Source organism: Lithobates pipiens, unplaced genomic scaffold, assembly GCF_037356315.1.
Source record: "Lithobates pipiens isolate NorthernLeopardFrog02 unplaced genomic scaffold, aLitPip1_a1.2 Scaffold_47, whole genome shotgun sequence".
In the NCBI taxonomy this organism is placed as follows: Eukaryota; Metazoa; Chordata; class Amphibia; order Anura; family Ranidae; genus Lithobates; species Lithobates pipiens.
This window is the reverse complement of record NW_027507871.1, coordinates 3,735,225-3,752,877: the sequence shown is the minus strand read 5'-3', so window position 1 is coordinate 3,752,877 and position 17,653 is coordinate 3,735,225. Positions and strand designations below refer to the sequence as shown.

Sequence of the window (17,653 nt, the reverse complement as noted above, 5' to 3'; positions counted from 1 at the left end):
AGGATGGGGGGTGTTGGTGTAATATTCCTGGGGGGACGTCAGTGTCGGGATGGGGGTGTCGGTGTAATATTCCAGGGGGGACGTCAGTGTCAGGATGGGGGGTGTCAGTGTAATATTCCTGGGGGGACGTCAGTGTCAGGATGGGGGGTGTTGGTGTAATATTCCTGGGGGGACGTCAGTGTCGGGATGGGGGTGTCGGTGTAATATTCCAGGGGGGACGTCAGTGTCAGGATGGGGGGTGTCAGTGTAATATTCCTGGGGGGATGTCAGTGTCAGGATGGGGGGTGTCGGTGTAATATTCCTGGGGGGACGTCAGTGTCAGGATGGGGGGGTGTCGGTGTAATATTCCTGGGGGGACGTCAGTGTCGGGATGGGGGGGTGTCGGTGTAATATTCCTGGGGGGACGTCAGTGTCAGGATGGGGGGGTGTCGGTGTAATATTCCTGGGGGGACGTCAGTGTCAGGATGGGGGGTGTTGGTGTAATATTCCCGGTGGGGGGGATGTCAGTGTCGGGATGGGGGGTGTCGGTGTAATATTCCCGGTGTGGGGGATGTCAGTGTCAGGATGGGGGGGTGTCGGTGTAATATTCCCGGTGGGGGGACGTCAGTGTCGGGATGGGGGGTGTCGGTGTAATATTCCCGGTGGGGGGACGTCAGTGTCGGGATGGGGGGTGTCGGTGTAATATTCCCGGTGGGGAGGGACACACAGGATCAATACCTTCCCTTCTAACAGAACAGCGATCGGCTTTGTTTACATAGGGGGGTCGCCGTTCTGCCGGTGTATAATCAGTAGGTGTCGGCAGACATGGAGTCTGCGGTAGATGCCGGGTCGCCAGCGGCGCACGCAATCACCGGACCCGGAAGTGGCGGATCGTGTACTTGGTATGAAATCCGGCACACAGCGGCCGCTCTGCCGCACTTTATGTATGGTGGGCGGTCCCGCAATCGGTTAGTCAGGTTGGACCAGCTTGCTATTTACTTACCTCTTCATCACCTGCTTTACCCCCAAACCAGCACACCACAGCGGCACGCATTGCGCATAGTTGAGGGGCAGTTGTAAAATTACCCCATTCACTTAAATGAAAGCGCCCGGGGGTATAATTCCTGCAAACCAACATGGCAGTGACATATGTATACCCCTGGCCATTACCCCTGCAGCCAAAGGGAGTAACAATAGGGGGGGATGTTTTATTGCACCCCATTCACTAGTGCAGGGCTCAAAATTGTAAGTCCTGAGCTACTAGCCAGGCCTCAAGGGTTACTCGCCACCAGTTGCCCTAGCCAACCCCTATCCTGCCCCGCCCCTAATCCCCTCTAAACCCGCCCTCATAAATTATCTCATGAAATGACACTTAAATGTTTTATGCAAAATTAAGTTATAAAAATATTAACAAATTAATCCATGCCCACCAATGCAACCTGTGCCCACCAATGCAACCTGTGCCCACCAATGCAACCTGTGCCCACCAATGCAGCCTGTGCCCACCAAGGCAGCCTGTGCCCACCAATGCAGCCTGTGTCCACCAATGCAGCCTGTGCAACCAATGCAGCCTGTGCCCGCCAATACAGCCTGTGCCCACCAATGCAGCCTGTGTCCACCAATGCAGCCTGTGTCCACCAATGCAGCCTGTGCCCACCAATGCAGCCTGTGTCCACCAATGCAGCCTGTGCAACCAATGCAGCCTGTGCCCGCCAATACAGCCTGTGCCCACCAATGCAACCTGTGCCCACCAATGCAACCTGTGCCCACTAATACAGCCTGTGTCCACCAATACAGCCTGTGTCCACCAATACAGCCTGTGCCCACCAATGCAGCATGTGCCCACCAAGGCAGCCTGTGTCCACCAAGGCAGCCTGTGTCCACCAATGCAGCCTGTGCCCACCAATGCAGCCTGTGTCCACCAATGCAGCCTGTGCAACCAATGCAGCCTGTGCCCGCCAATACAGCCTTTGCCCACCAATGCAGCCTGTGTCCACCAATTCAGCCTGTGTCCACCAATGCAGCCTGTGTCCGCCAATACAGCCTGTGCCCACCAATGCAGCATGTGTCCACCAATGCAGCCTGTGTCCGCCAATACAGCCTGTGTCCACCAATACAGCCTGTGTCCACCAATGCAGCCTGTGCAACCAATGCAGCCTGTGCCCGCCAATACAGCCTGTGCCCACCAATGCAACCTGTGCCCACCAATGCAACCTGTGCCCACCAATACAGCCTGTGTCCACCAATACAGCCTGTGTCCACCAATACAGCCTGTGCCCACCAATGCAGCCTGTGCCCACCAAGGCAGCCTGTGTCCACCAATGCAGCCTGTGTCCACCAATGCAGCCTGTGCCCACCAATGCAGCCTGTGTCCACCAATGTAGCCTGTGTCCCCCAATGCAGCCTGTGTCCACCAAGGCTGCCTGTGTCCACCAAGGCTGCCTGTGCCCACCAATGCAGCCTGTGCCCACCAAGGCAGCCTGTGTCCACCAATGCAGCCTGTGCCCACCAATACAGCCTGTGCCCACCAATGCAGCCTGTGTCCACCAATGTAGCCTGTGTCCACCAATGTAGCCTGTGCCCACCAATACAGCCTGTGTCCACCAATGCAGCCTGTGCCCACAATGCAGCCTGTGCCCACCAATGCAGCCTGTGTCCACCAATGCAGCCTGTGTCCACCAAGGCTGCCTGTGTCCACCAAGGCTGCCTGTGCCCACCAATGCAGCCTGTGCCCACCAAGGCAGCCTGTGTCCACCAATGTAGCCTGTGTCCACCAATGCAGCCTGTGCCCACCAATACAGCCTGTGTCCACCAATGCAGCCTGTGCCCACCAATACAGCATGTGTCCACCAATGTAGCCTGTGTCCTATGCAGCCTGTGCCCACCAATGCAGCCTGTGTGCAATGCAGTCTGTGCCCACCATGCAGTCTGTGCCCACCATGCAGCCTGTGCCCACCAATGCAGCCTACTTGTGGAGGGGGTGAGAGTGGAGCCGCCGGCCGGATGATCAGAGTGCGGGGGAACATAATAGCTTTCATTTCATTAGCTGTGTGTTCCCCCGCCGTGCACCGTCACATAAGCCCCTCCCCTTGTCCGGGGACCTTTGATACACGTCACCCGTCCTAGGATTGGAGGGGTGATCTGTCTATCAAAGTCCCAGAAAAATAGGAGGGGCTGTATGTGACGGCACACGGCGGGGAACACACAGCTATTGACATGAAAGCTGTTATGTTCCCCCGCACTCTGATCATCCGGCCGGCGGCCATCCTCTCTTCCCCTCTGTGATCAGCGGTGTTCACCCCTCCCCCTCTGCTCCCAGCCCTTCCCACCAGCCCCCAAAATCCACTCGCAAAATGCCATCGGGCGAGTGGAATGTTTGAGGCCTGCACTAATGTGAATGAGCCCCAACAGATGAGGTGTGCTGTACAGTATCTGACAAAAGTAAGTACACCCCTCAGTGACATTTCTTCTCTCTTTTCATGTGACAACACTGAAGAAATGACACTTGTCTACAATGTAAAGTAGTGAGTGTACAGCTTGTATAACAGTGTAAATTTCCTGTCCCCTCAAAATAACTCAACACACAGCCATTAATGTCTAAACCGCTGGCAACAAAAGTCAGTACACCCCTAAGTGAAAATCTCCAAATTGGGCCCAATTAGCCATTTTCCCTCCCCGGTATCATGTGAATCATTAGTGTTACAATATCTCAGGTGTGAATGGGGAGCAGGTGTGTTACATTTGGTGTTATCGCTCTCACTCTCTCATACTGGTCACTGGAAGTACAACATGGCACCTCATGGCAAAGAACTCTCTGATGATCTGAAGATAAGAATTGTTGCTCTACATAAAGGTGGCCTAGGCTATAAGAAGATTGCCAAGACCCTGAAACTGATCTGCAGTACGGTGGCCAAGACCATACAGCGGTATAACAGGACAGGTTCCCCTCAGAACAGGCCTCGCCATGGTCCACCAGAGAAGTTGAGGTCACGTGCTCAGCGTCATATCCAGAGGTTGTCTTTGGGAAATAGACGTATGAGTGCTGCCAGCATTGCTGCAGAGGTTGTAGGGGTGGGAGGTCAGCCTGTCAGTGCTCAGACCATACGCCGCACACTGCATCAAATTGGTCTGCATGGCTGTCATCCCAGAAGGAAGCCTCTTCTAAAGATGATGCACAAGAAAGACCACAAACAGGTTGCTGAAGACAAGCAGACTAAGGAGATGGATTACTGGAACCATGTCCTGTGGTCTGATGAGACCAAGATAAAGGTATTTGGTGTCAGATGGTGACAAGCGTGTGTGGGGGCAACCAGGTGAGGAGGACAAAGACAAGTGTGTCTTGTCTACAGTCAAGCATGGTGGTGGGGGTGTCATGGTCTGGGGCTGCATGAGTGCTGCCGGCACTGGGGGGCTACAGATCATTGAGGGGACCATGAATGCCAACATGTACTGTGACATACTGAAGCAGAGCATGATCCCCTCCCTTCAGAGACTGGGCCGCAGGGCAGTATTCCAACATGATAACCACCCCAAACACACCTCCAACACCACCACCTTGCTAAAGAAGCTGAGGGTAAAGGTGATGGACTGGCCAAGCATGTCTCCAGACCTAAACCCTATTGGTCATCTGTGGGGGATCCTCAAACAGAAGGTGGAGGAGGGGAAGGTCTCCAACATCCACCAGCTCTGTGATGTCATCATGGGGGAGGGGAAGAGGACTCCAGTGACAACCTGTGAATCTCTGCTGACCTCCATGCCCAAGAGGGTGAAGGCAGTGCTGGAAAATAATGGCGGCCACACAAAATATTGACACTTTGGGCCCAATTTGGAGATTTTCACTTAGGGGTGTACTGACTTTTGTTGCCAGCGGTTTAGACATTAATGGCTGTGTGTTGAGTTATTTTGAGGGGACAGGAAATTTACACTGTTATACAAGCTGTACACTCACTACTTTACATTGTACACAAGTGTCATTTCTTCAGTGTTGTCACATGAAAAGAAAAGATTTACACAAATGTGACTGAGGGGTGTACCCTCCTATTTTCCTGGGACTTTGATAGACAGATCAGCCCTCCAATCCTAGGACGGGTGACGTGTATCAAAGGTCCCCGGACAAGGGGAGGGGCTTATTTGTACTTACTTTTGTGAGATACTGTATATATATATATAGGCGTGTGATGAGATCTGCAGCTGTGAAGGATTTTTGTATTTAAAAATTGAATGTAAATCTAGACAGCTGAGGGGGTGTGTGGTGTCCTGCCCTTCACTGTACCCATTCAGTGTTTACCAGTGGCACCGATAACACCAGAAGAAGGGTGAGGACCAGAGAAGAAGGGCAGGGACCAGAGAAGAAGGGCAGGGACAAGAGAAGAAGGGCGAGGACCAGAGAAGAAGGGCAGGGAGCAGAGAAGAAGGGCAGGGACAAGAGAAGAAGGGCGAGGACCAGAGAAGAAGGGCAGGGACAAGAGAAGAAGGGCAGGGACCAGAGAAGAAGGGCGAGGACCAGAGAAGAAGGGCAGGGAGCAGAGAAGAAGGGCAGGGACAAGAGAAGAAGGGCGAGGACCAGAGAAGAAGGGCAGGGACAAGAGAAGAAGGGCAGGGACCAGAGAAGAAGGGCGAGGACCAGAGAAGAAGGGCAGGGAGCAGAGAAGAAGGGCAGGGACAAGAGAAGAAGGGCGAGGACCAGAGAAGAAGGGCAGGGACAAGAGAAGAAGGGCAGGGACCAGAGAAGAAGGGCGAGGACCAGAGAAGAAGGGCAGGGAGCAGAGAAGAAGGGCAGGGACAAGAGAAGAAGGGCGAGGACCAGAGAAGAAGGGCAGGGACAAGAGAAGAAGGGCAGGGACCAGAGAAGAAGGGCGAGGACCAGAGAAGAAGGGCGAGGACCAGAGAAGAAGGGCAGGGACAAGAGAAGAAGGGCAGGGACCAGAGAAGAAGGGCGAGGACCAGAGAAGAAGGGCAGGGACAAGAGAAGAAGGCCAGGGACCAGAGACGAAGGGAGAGGAGCATTGAAGAAGGGCAGGGACCAGAGAAGAAGGGCGAGTACCAGAGAAGAAGGGCGAGGACCAGAGAAGAAGGGCAGGGACAAGAGAAGAAGGGCAGGGACCAGAGAAGAAGGGCGAGGACCAGAGAAGAAGGGCAGGGACCAGAGAAGAAGGGCGAGGACCAGAGAAGAAGGGCAGGGACAAGAGAAGAAGGGCAGGGACCAGAGACGAAGGGAGAGGAGCATTGAAGAAGGGCAGGGACAAGAGAAGAAGGGCAGGGACCAGAGAAGAAGGGTGATGATCAGAGAAGAGGGGCGAGGACCAGAGAAGAAGGGCAGGGACCAGAGAAGAAGGGTGAGGACCAGAGAAGAAGGGCAGGGACCAGGGAAGAAGGGCGAGGACCAGAGAAGAAGGGCAGGGACAAGAGAAGAAGGGCAGGGACCAGAGAAGAAGGGTGATGATCAGAGAAGAGGGACAGGGACAAGAGAAGAAGGGCAGGGATCAGAGAAGAAGGGCAGGGACCAGAGAAGAAGGGTAAGGACCAGAGAAGAAGGGCACAGATCAGAGAAGAAGGGGCACGGATTAAAGGAGAAGGGCATGGGATCATAGAAGGTCTCGCCACTGAGCTGGGATGGTTGGACCTCCTGGACCACATATTGCCCCCCACCCCCGCTCTTCAGGAGCTCTCTGAAGGCCAGAGGGACGGAGAACTGCACAGACATGACGGAACCTGCAATATAATGGAAGGAAAATGTTACATTTCTCTACGAAGTCATTCTTCACTACAACAGCGGAGTTCACCTTTATACCCCTCCCCCCCCACACACCGCACTGTACCCTCACCCCTCCCCCCTTCACTGTGTAGCTGAAGGAATCACCTTCTCATTCCAGGGATGGAGGAGTGGTCAGGTGACAGCACTGGGCCAATCAGCTGTGTCTTAATAGAAGGAGACCAGAGTGCTGGATGAGATAGTGGTGTCTCCCAGCACTGAGAAGAGCGGAGGAACCAACACTGGAGATACCCCCCCCCTCCCCCGAGGGGGCAGAGGCCAGGGGGGCTGTACAGGGATTGTCAGCATAGGAGCGGATATAATAGAAAGCCCCCTCCCCCATAATGTGACATTATATACAACCCCCAGACAGGAACATGTCTGACCTTCTCCTATCGATGGGGCAACATGTGAGAGAACATGACACCGTTCAACTCCGCAAACCGCGGGCCACCCTCATCCCAGCCAAGCGTGGTACCCACTGTCCCAATCCACAGCACCCTGAGGGCCCATCCCCCTCATCCCAAATACCCTGAGGGTCCACCCCCTCACCCCAAACTCCCCGAGGGCCCACCCCCTCACCCCAAACTCCCCGAGGGTCCATCCCCCTCACCCCAAGTGCCCCGAGGGTCCATCCCCTCACCCCAAGGGCTCACCCCAAACACCTGAGGGCCCGCCCCCTTCATCCCGAACACCCCGAGGGCCCACCCCCTCACTCCAAACACCCTGAGAGCCCATCCCCCACACCCTGAGGATCCGCCCCCTCACCCAAATACCTTGGGACCTATTCCCCTCACCCGAGAGCCCACCCCGACAGCCCATCTTCTTCACCCCGAGAGCCCATCCCCCAAACACCTCGAGGGCTCACCCCTCGTCCCCCTCACCCCAAACACCTCGAGGACCCCATCCCCTCTCACTGCCTGTAAAAGCAATCATACGGCTAGCCAGGCTGAAAACAAAGATATGTGGATGATGCTGGGAGCTGCACCTGTCACCCCGATATCTCCACTGAAAGTCCAGGGCGTCATATGACAGCCACCCGGGGGAAGTGATTAATAATAATATTATTATTTTATTTTTTCTTACTTTTGTTTATTTGCAGGAGCCATCACAGGAGTTGTGTAGCAATATGGTGACAGAGAACATGCTGCTAGAAGGAGAGAGCAGAGTGCTGCTGCCTATGAAATGTTCCCAGATACCTGCAGCAGGATTCCTGTTATCAGCACACAGTAGCTCAGTAGAGATCCTCATTAGTGTCAGGATGTGGGGTGTTGGTGCAATATTTCTGCTGGGGGGGGGGGTAGTATGGGTGTAATAGTCCTGCTGCGGGGAGTATAGGTGTAATATTCCTCTGGGGGGGAATGGGTGTAATATTCCTGCTGGGGGGATATGGGTGTAATATTCCTGCAGGGGGAGTATGGGTGTAATACTCCTGCTGGGGGGAGTATAGGTGTAATATTCCTGCAGGGGGGGTATGGGTGTAAAATTCCTCTGGGGGGGGTATGGGTGTAATATTCCTGCTGGGGGGAGTATGGGTGTAATATTCCTGCTGGGGGGAGTATGGGTGTAATATTCCTGCTGGGGGGAGTATGGGTGTAATATTCCTCTGGGGGGTATGGGTGTAATATTCCTCTGGGGGGGTATGGGTGTAATATTCCTGCTGGGGGAGTATGGGTGTAATATTCCTGCAGGGGGAGTATAGGTGTAATATTCCTGCAGGGGGGAGTATGGGTGTAATATTCCTCTGGGGGGTATGGGTGTAATATTCCTCTGGGGGGGTATGGGTGTAATATTCCTGCTGGGGGGAGTATGGGTGTAATATTCCTCTGGGGGGGTATGGGTGTAATATTCCTCTGGGGGGGTATGGGTGTAATATTCCTGCAGGGGGGGTATGGGTGTAATATTCCTGCCGGGGGGAGTATAGGTGTAATATTCCTGCAGGGGGGGTATGGGTGTAATATTCCTCTGGGGGGTATGGGTGTAATATTCCTCTGGGGGGTATGGGTGTAATATTCCTCTGGGGGGTATGGGTGTAATATTCATGCGGGGGGGGGGGGTATGGGTGTAATATTCATGCGGGGGGGGAGTATGGGTGTAATATTCCTGCTGGTTGAGTATGAGTGTAATCTTCCTCTGGGGGGAGTATGGGTGTAATATTCCTCTGGGGGGGTATGGGTGTAATATTCATGCTGGGGGGTATGGGTGTAATATTCCTGCTGGGGGGTATGGGTGTAATATTCCTGCTGGGGGGGAGTATGAGTGTAATATTCCTGCTGGGGGGGTATGAGTGTAATATTCCTGCAGGGGGGGGGGTATGGGTGTAATATTCATGCTGGGGGGGTATGGGTGTAATATTCCTGCTGGGGGGGTATGAGTGTAATATTCATGCTGGGGGGGGTATGGGTGTAATATTCCTGCTGGGGGGGGTATGGGTGTAATATTCATGCTGGGGGGGGTATGGGTGTAATATTCCTGCTGGGGGGGGTATGGGTGTAATATTCCTGCTGGGGGGGTATGAGTGTAATATTCATGCTGGGGGGGTATGGGTGTAATATTCCTGCTGGGGGGGGGGTATGGGTGTAATATTTCTGCTGGGGGGGTATGAGTGTAATATTCCTGCTGGGGGGGTATGGGTGTAATATTCATGCTGGGGGGGTATGGGTGTAATATTCCTGCTGGGGGGGGTATGAGTGTAATATTCCTGCTGGGGGGGTATGGGTGTAATATTCATGCTGGGGGAGTATGGGTGTAATATTCATGCAGGGGGGTATGGGTGTAATATTCCTGCTGGGGGGGTATGGGTGTAATATAACTCTGGGGGGGTATGAGTGTACAGGAAGTTCTCGTCATATGATGGTCACATTTAGGTTTTCTGGACTCCCCAATTGCTTCAAATGCGGCACACACTTGCGATCCGTTTACTTTCAACATCACCCCAATCGGGGGGGGGGGTGATTTTGCAGCGATTGTCACCTGACAAACTGCAGGACTGCTTTTGGGAAACAGGCGTCTCATGATTTTGTTGGTGTGATTTGTCAGGTGACAATATTGTCCTGTGATTGGGGGGCCACTGAAAGAAACGGGATCACAAGCGTATTCCATGTTTTGCGGCAATTCGGGAATCGCAGTAATTCCGCCTGAGATCACAGCCTAAGAATCTTCTATCAGTTGTTGGGTTCTCCTTCTATAGATTCTGGGGGAACATTTTCTTCCTCAAACATTCCACACATTCGCTTCATTCTTTATTCCACAGCTTCTATACTTCTCATTGACATTGTATGGCGCTTTTCTCTCTGAGGACTCCAAGTATTGGAGATGGCGTTGGCCGGGAATCGAACCCGGGTCAGCTGCTGGGAAGGCAGCTATGCTCACCACTGCACCACCAACGCAAGGTAGCATGTCTTTGTAGTGTGGGAGGAAACCCACGTAAGCACAGGGAGAACATGCAAACTCCATGCAGATAGTGTCCTGGTCAGATTCTGAAAAAGGACCCCAGTGCTGCAAGGCTAACCCTAAGCCTCTGTGCTGCCCATATGCGGCCTCTGTTCTCTAAGGCCACATATACAAACTTATCCTAATCTACAATATATAACACTCCTATAATAAAACACACCCAAATAACAATAAAGAGGGGTACAGTGGTCCCTAGATTAGCAACACAATGTAACTAAATATTCCATTCACACTTAGGCCTCATTCACACGGGGGTATCAATCTGTACCCCATGGGAGGGCTGTGTTTACCGGAATGGGGATGCACAGTTCTTCCCAGCATCCCGTATAGGAAGTCCCATTGCTGTCAACTGGGGAATGGGGATGCACAGTTGTTCCCAGCATCCCGTATAGGAAGTCCCATTGCTGTCAACTGCGGTGCAGCGGCTGTACCCAATGGGACATCTGTGTGGGTGCCGGTGCACGGCCCCGAACGCACCCAGGGTGCGCCGCACAACTGCACCCGCATAGATGTCCTTTTTGGGGTTAACGCAACCCCCACACAGGTACAGATTCATTCACCTCGGATGAGGGAGTCCTTGGACCCTCTCCATGAGGGACCTCATTGGTGGGAACAGTTCTCAGAAAAAGCCTAAAGAAAGCTGGAAAGACTCCTTCCGCCTCTGAAGACAAAAAGAGTTCCAACCTTCCCTCATAGCCGGTCCAACACATGCCTCAAAAACATACTGGCCTCCAACCTCCCCTTATAGCCAGTCCAACACACGCCTCAAAAACATACCTCCAAAAATGAAAACGGAGGGCTGAAGTGAGGACCCTCCCATTGCTGCCAACTGCGGAATGGGGATGCACAGTTGTTCCCAGCATCCCGTATAGGAAGTCCCATTGCTGTCAACTGCGGTGCAGCGGCTGTACCCAATGGGACATCTGTGTGGGTGCCGGTGCACGGCCCCGAACGCACCCAGGGTGCGCCGCACAACTGCACCCGCATAGATGTCCTTTTTGGGGTTAACGCAACCCCCACACAGGTACAGATTCATTCACCTCGGATGAGGGAGTCCTTGGACCCTCTCCATGAGGGACCTCATTGGTGGGAACAGTTCTCAGAAAAAGCCTAAAGAAAGCTGGAAAGACTCCTTCCGCCTCTGAAGACAAAAAGAGTTCCAACCTTCCCTCATAGCCGGTCCAACACATGCCTCAAAAACATACTGGCCTCCAACCTCCCCTTATAGCCAGTCCAACACACGCCTCAAAAACATACCTCCAAAAATGAAAACGGAGGGCTGAAGTGAGGACCCTCCAGTTACTGGAGTGGCAGCCGCCACCAGTGTAGGGACCTGTGTTGGTACAGCCGTACCTGGTCCCTTGGAGGGCTCCTCCAAAAAGGACCCCAGTGCTGCAAGGCTAATCCTAAGCTTCTGTGCTGCCCATATGCGGCCTCTGTTCTCTAAGGCCACATATACAAACTTATCCTAATCTACAATATATAACACTCCTATAATAAAACACACCCAAATAACAATAAAGAGGGGTACAGTGGTCCCTAGATTAGCAACACAATGTAACTAAATATTCCATTCACACTTAGGCCTCATTCATACGGGGGTATCAATCTGTACCCCATGGGAGGGCTGTGTTTACCGGAATGGGGATGCACAGTTGTTCCCAGCATCCCGTATAGGAAGTCCCATTGCTGTCAACTGCGGTGCAGCGGCTGTACCCAATGGGACATCTGTGTGGGTGCCGGTGCACGGCCCCGAACGCACCCAGGGTGCGCCGCACAACTGCACCCGCATAGATGTCCTTTTTGGGGTTAACGCAACCCCCACACAGGTACAGATTCATTCACCTCGGATGAGGGAGTCCTTGGACCCTCTCCATGAGGGACCTCATTGGTGGGAACAGTTCTCAGAAAAAGCCTAAAGAAAGCTGGAAAGACTCCTACCGCCTCTGAAGACAAAAAGAGTTCCAACCTTCCCTCATAGCCGGTCCAACACATGCCTCAAAAACATACTGGCCTCCAACCTCCCCTTATAGCCAGTCCAACACACGCCTCAAAAACATACCTCCAAAAATGAAAACGGAGGGCTGAAGTGAGGACCCTCCAGTTACTGGAGTGGCAGCCGCCACCAGTGTAGGGACCTGTGTTGGTACAGCCGTACCTGGTCCCTTGGAGGGCTCCTCCAAAAAGGACCCCAGTGCTGCAAGGCTAATCCTAAGCCTCTGTGCTGCCCATATGCGGCCTCTGTTCTCTAAGGCCACATATACAAACTTATCCTAATCTACAATATATAACACTCCTATAATAAAACACACCCAAATAACAATAAAGAGGGGTACAGTGGTCCCTAGATTAGCAACACAATGTAACTAAATATTCCATTCACACTTAGGCCTCATTCATACGGGGGTATCAATCTGTACCCCATGGGAGGGCTGTGTTTACCGGAATGGGGATGCACAGTTGTTCCCAGCATCCCGTATAGGAAGTCCCATTGCTGTCAACTGCGGTGCAGCGGCTGTACCCAATGGGACATCTGTGTGGGTGCCGGTGCACGGCCCCGAACGCACCCAGGGTGCGCCGCACAACTGCACCTGCATAGATGTCCTTTTTGGGGTTAACGCAACCCCCACACAGGTACAGATTCATTCACCTCGGATGAGGGAGTCCTTGGACCCTCTCCATGAGGGACCTCATTGGTGGGAACAGTTCTCAGAAAAAGCCTAAAGAAAGCTGGAAAGACTCCTTCCGCCTCTGAAGACAAAAAGAGTTCCAACCTTCCCTCATAGCCGGTCCAACACATGCCTCAAAAACATACTGGCCTCCAACCTCCCCTTATAGCCAGTCCAACACACGCCTCAAAAACATACCTCCAAAAATGAAAACGGAGGGCTGAAGTGAGGACCCTCCAGTTACTGGAGTGGCAGCCGCCACCAGTGTAGGGACCTGTGTTGGTACAGCCGTACCTGGTCCCTTGGAGGGCTCCTCCAAAAAGGACCCCAGTGCTGCAAGGCTAATCCTAAGCCTCTGTGCTGCCCATATGCGGCCTCTGTTCTCTAAGGCCACATATACAAACTTATCCTAATCTACAATATATAACACTCCTATAATAAAACACACCCAAATAACAATAAAGAGGGGTACAGTGGTCCCTAGATTAGCAACACAATGTAACTAAATATTCCATTCACACTTAGGCCTCATTCATACGGGGGTATCAATCTGTACCCCATGGGAGGGCTGTGTTTACCGGAATGGGGATGCACAGTTGTTCCCAGCATCCCGTATAGGAAGTCCCATTGCTGTCAACTGCGGTGCAGCGGCTGTACCCAATGGGACATCTGTGTGGGTGCCGGTGCACGGCCCCGAACGCACCCAGGGTGCGCCGCACAACTGCACCCGCATAGATGTCCTTTTTGGGGTTAACGCAACCCCCACACAGGTACAGATTCATTCACCTCGGATGAGGGAGTCCTTGGACCCTCTCCATGAGGGACCTCATTGGTGGGAACAGTTCTCAGAAAAAGCCTAAAGAAAGCTGGAAAGACTCCTTCCGCCTCTGAAGACAAAAAGAGTTCCAACCTTCCCTCATAGCCGGTCCAACACATGCCTCAAAAACATACTGGCCTCCAACCTCCCCTTATAGCCAGTCCAACACACGCCTCAAAAACATACCTCCAAAAATGAAAACGGAGGGCTGAAGTGAGGACCCTCCAGTTACTGGAGTGGCAGCCGCCACCAGTGTAGGGACCTGTGTTGGTACAGCCGTACCTGGTCCCTTGGAGGGCTCCTCAGACTCTTTGTTGAGCCTTCTTTTAGGAACAGCCAATTTTCTTGTCTGTCCAGCTACATTGATCGTTGGTGATTCAGATGCTCCAAAAACTAAAACGGAGGCCTGATGGGAGGACCCCCCGGCTACTGGAGTGGCAGCCGCCACCAGTGTAGGGACCTGTGTTGGTACAGCCGTACCTCGTCCCTTGGAGGGCTCCTCAGACTCTTTGTTGAGCCTTCTTTTAGGAACAGCCAATTTTCTTGTCTGTCCAGCTACATTGATCGTTGGTGATTCAGATGCTCCAAAAACTAAAACGGAGGCCTGATGGGAGGACCCCCCGGCTACTGGAGTGGCAGCCGCCACCAGTGTAGGGACCTGTGTTGGTACAGCCGTACCTGGTCCCTTGGAGGGCTCCTCAGACTCTTTGTTGAGCCTTCTTTTAGGAACAGCCAATTTTCTTGTCTGTCCAGCTACATTGATCGTTGGTGATTCAGATGCTCCAAAAACTAAAACGGAGGCTTGATGGGAGGACCCCCCGGCTACTGGAGTGGCAGCCGCCACCAGTGTAGGGACCTGTGTTGGTACAGCCGTACCTGGTCCCTTGGAGGGCTCCTCAGACTCTTTGTTGAGCCTTCTTTTAGGAACAGCCAATTTTCTTGTCTGTCCAGTTACATTGATCGTTGGTGATTCAGATGCTCCAAAAACTAAAACGGAGGCCTGATGGGAGGACCCCCCGGCTACTGGAGTGGCAGCCGCCACCAGTGTAGGGACCTGTGTTGGTACAGCCGTACTTGGTCCCTTGGAGGGCTCCTCAGACTCTTTGTTGAGCCTTCTTTTAGGAACAGCCAATTTTCTTGTCTGTCCAGCTACATTGATCGTTGGTGATTCAGATGCTCCAAAAACTAAAACGGAGGCCTGATGGGAGGACCCCCCGGCTACTGGAGTGGCAGCCGCCACCAGTGTAGGGACCTGTGTTGGTACAGCCGTACCTGGTCCCTTGGAGGGCTCCTCAGACTCTTTGTTGAGCCTTCTTTTAGGAACAGCCAATTTTCTTGTCTGTCCAGCTACATTGATCGTTGGTGATTCAGATGCTCCAAAAACTAAAACGGAGGCCTGATGGGAGGACCCCCCGGCTACTGGAGTGGCAGCCGCCACCAGTGTAGGGACCTGTGTTGGTACAGCCGTACCTGGTCCCTTGGAGGGCTCCTCAGACTCTTTGTTGAGCCTTCTTTTAGGAACAGCCAATTTTCTTGTCTGTCCAGCTACATTGATCGTTGGTGATTCAGATGCTCCAAAAACTAAAACGGAGGCCTGATGGGAGGACCCCCCGGCTACTGGAGTGGCAGCCGCCACCAGTGTAGGGACCTGTGTTGGTACAGCCGTACCTGGTCCCTTGGAGGGCTCCTCAGACTCTTTGTTGAGCCTTCTTTTAGGAACAGCCAATTTTCTTGTCTGTCCAGCTACATTGATCGTTGGTGATTCAGATGCTCCAAAAACTAAAACGGAGGCCTGATGGGAGGACCCCCCGGCTACTGGAGTGGCAGCCGCCACCAGTGTAGGGACCTGTGTTGGTACAGCCGTACCTGGTCCCTTGGAGGGCTCCTCAGACTCTTTGTTGAGCCTTCTTTTAGGAACAGCCAATTTTCTTGTCTGTCCAGCTACATTGATCGTTGGTGATTCAGATGCTCCAAAAACTAAAACGGAGGCCTGATGGGAGGACCCCCCGGCTACTGGAGTGGCAGCCGCCACCAGTGTAGGGACCTGTGTTGGTACAGCCGTACCTGGTCCCTTGGAGGGCTCCTCAGACTCTTTGTTGAGCCTTCTTTTAGGAACAGCCAATTTTCTTGTCTGTCCAGCTACATTGATCGTTGGTGATTCAGATGCTCCAAAAATAAAACGGAGGCCTGAAGGGAGGACCCCCCGGCTACTGGAGTGGCAGCCGCCACCAGTGTAGGGACCTGTGTTGGTACAGCCGTACCTGGTCCCTTGGAGGGCTCCTCAGACTCTTTGTTGAGCCTTCTTTTAGGAACAGCCAATTTTCTTGTCTGTCCAGCTGCATTGATCGTTGGTGATTCAGATGCTCCAAAAACTAAAACGGAGGCCTGATGGGAGGACCCCCCGGCTACTGGAGTGGCAGCCGCCACCAGTGTAGGGACCTGTGTTGGTACAGCCGTACCTGGTCCCTTGGAGGGCTCCTCAGACTCTTTGTTGAGCCTTCTTTTAGGAACAGCCAATTTTCTTGTCTGTCCAGCTACATTGATCGTTGGTGATTCAGATGCTCCAAAAACTAAAACGGAGGCCTGATGGGAGGACCCCCCGGCTACTGGAGTGGCAGCTGCCACCAGTGTAGGGACCTGTGTTGGTACAGCCATACCTGGTCCCTTGGAGGGCTCCTCAGACTCTTTGTTGAGCCTTCTTTTAGGAATAGCCAATTGTCTTGTCTGTCCAAATGTAGATCTTAAGCTTTAAGGTTAATCAAAAATATCACATTCTAAAGGGAAAGGTAGAACAAGGGGGAGGGGGAGTATGGAAGAGGGAGAGAGGGAGGAAAAGAGGGGGGATGTTGGAGGATAAAGGTGGGTGAGGGTTGGGGGGAACCCCCACACCCCTTCCTTTCCCCCAACCTCCCCTCCCCCTCCTGAGAGCGTCTGCAGAAGCTGCAGGAAGGGAAATAGAGGGCGGGTGGGAAGTCCCTCCGGTTACTGGAGTGGCAGCCGCCACCAGTGTAGGGACCTGTGTTGGTACAGCTGTACCTGGTCCCTGGGAGGTTTCCTCAGACTTTTTGTTGGGTCTTCTTCTAGGAGCAGCCAATTGTCTTGCTTGTCCAAATGTAGATATTAAGCTTTATGGCTAATCAAAAATATCACAATCTAAAGGGAAAGATAGAACAAGGGCGATTGGGGAGTATGAGGGACAGAGGGAGGAAAAAAGGGGGGAGAGGTTGGAGGAAAAAAGGTAAGCGAGGGTTGGGGGGAACCCCCACACCCCTTCCTTTCCCCCAACCTCCCCTCCCTCCGGTTACTGGAGTTTCAGCCGCCACCAGTGTAGGGACCTCTGTTGGTACAGCCGTACCTGGTCCTTTGGAGGGCTCCTCAGACTCTTTGTTGAGCCTTCTTCTAGGAACAGCCAATTGTCTTGTCTGTCCAGCTACATCGATCGTTGGTGATTCAGACGCTCCAAAAATGAAAATGGAGGGCTGTTGGGAGGACCCTCCGGTTACTGGAGTGGCATCCTCCACCAGTGTAGGGCCCAGTGTTTCTATAACCATACCTGGTCCCTTGGAGGGTTCCTCAGACTTTTAGTTGAGTCTTCTCCTAGGAGCAGCCAATTGTCTTGCTTGTCCAAGTGTAGATATTAAGCTTTAAGGTTAATCAAAACCATCACATTGTAAAGGGAAAGGTAGAACAAGGGGGAGGGGGAGTATGGAAGAGGAAGGGAGGGAGGAAAAGAAGGGGGGAGAGGTTGGAAGAAAAAAGGTGGGTGAGGGTTGGGGGGAACCCCCACACCCCTTCCTTTCCCCCAACCTCCCCTCCCTCCGGTTACTGGAGTGGCAGCCTCCACCGGTGTAGGGACCTGTGTCGGTACAGCCGTATCTGGTCCCTGGGAGGGTTCCTCAGACTTTTTGTTGAGTCTTCTTCTAGGAACAATTTTCTTGTTTGTCCAGCTACATTAATAGTTGGTGATTCAGAAGCTGTAGAAAG

At 53.0% G+C, this 17,653-nt stretch overlaps 1 protein-coding gene, 1 non-coding gene and 1 pseudogene across 3 annotated transcripts in view; 1 reads left to right on the top strand and 2 right to left on the bottom strand.

Annotated features, from left to right (window-relative positions):
* LOC143956985 (IQ motif and SEC7 domain-containing protein 2 pseudogene) overlaps positions 1 to 17,220 on the bottom strand; it is a 41,746-nt pseudogene extending 24,526 nt beyond the window's left edge.
* The window catches only part of LOC143956949 (uncharacterized), a 134,620-nt gene that overhangs the window by 32,894 nt on the left and 84,073 nt on the right, over positions 1 to 17,653 (top strand). The window lies entirely within an intron of this gene.
* Positions 10,048 to 10,119, bottom strand: TRNAG-UCC (transfer RNA glycine (anticodon UCC)). Its single transcript has one exon. It is a non-coding gene; the product is annotated as a tRNA-Gly (tRNA).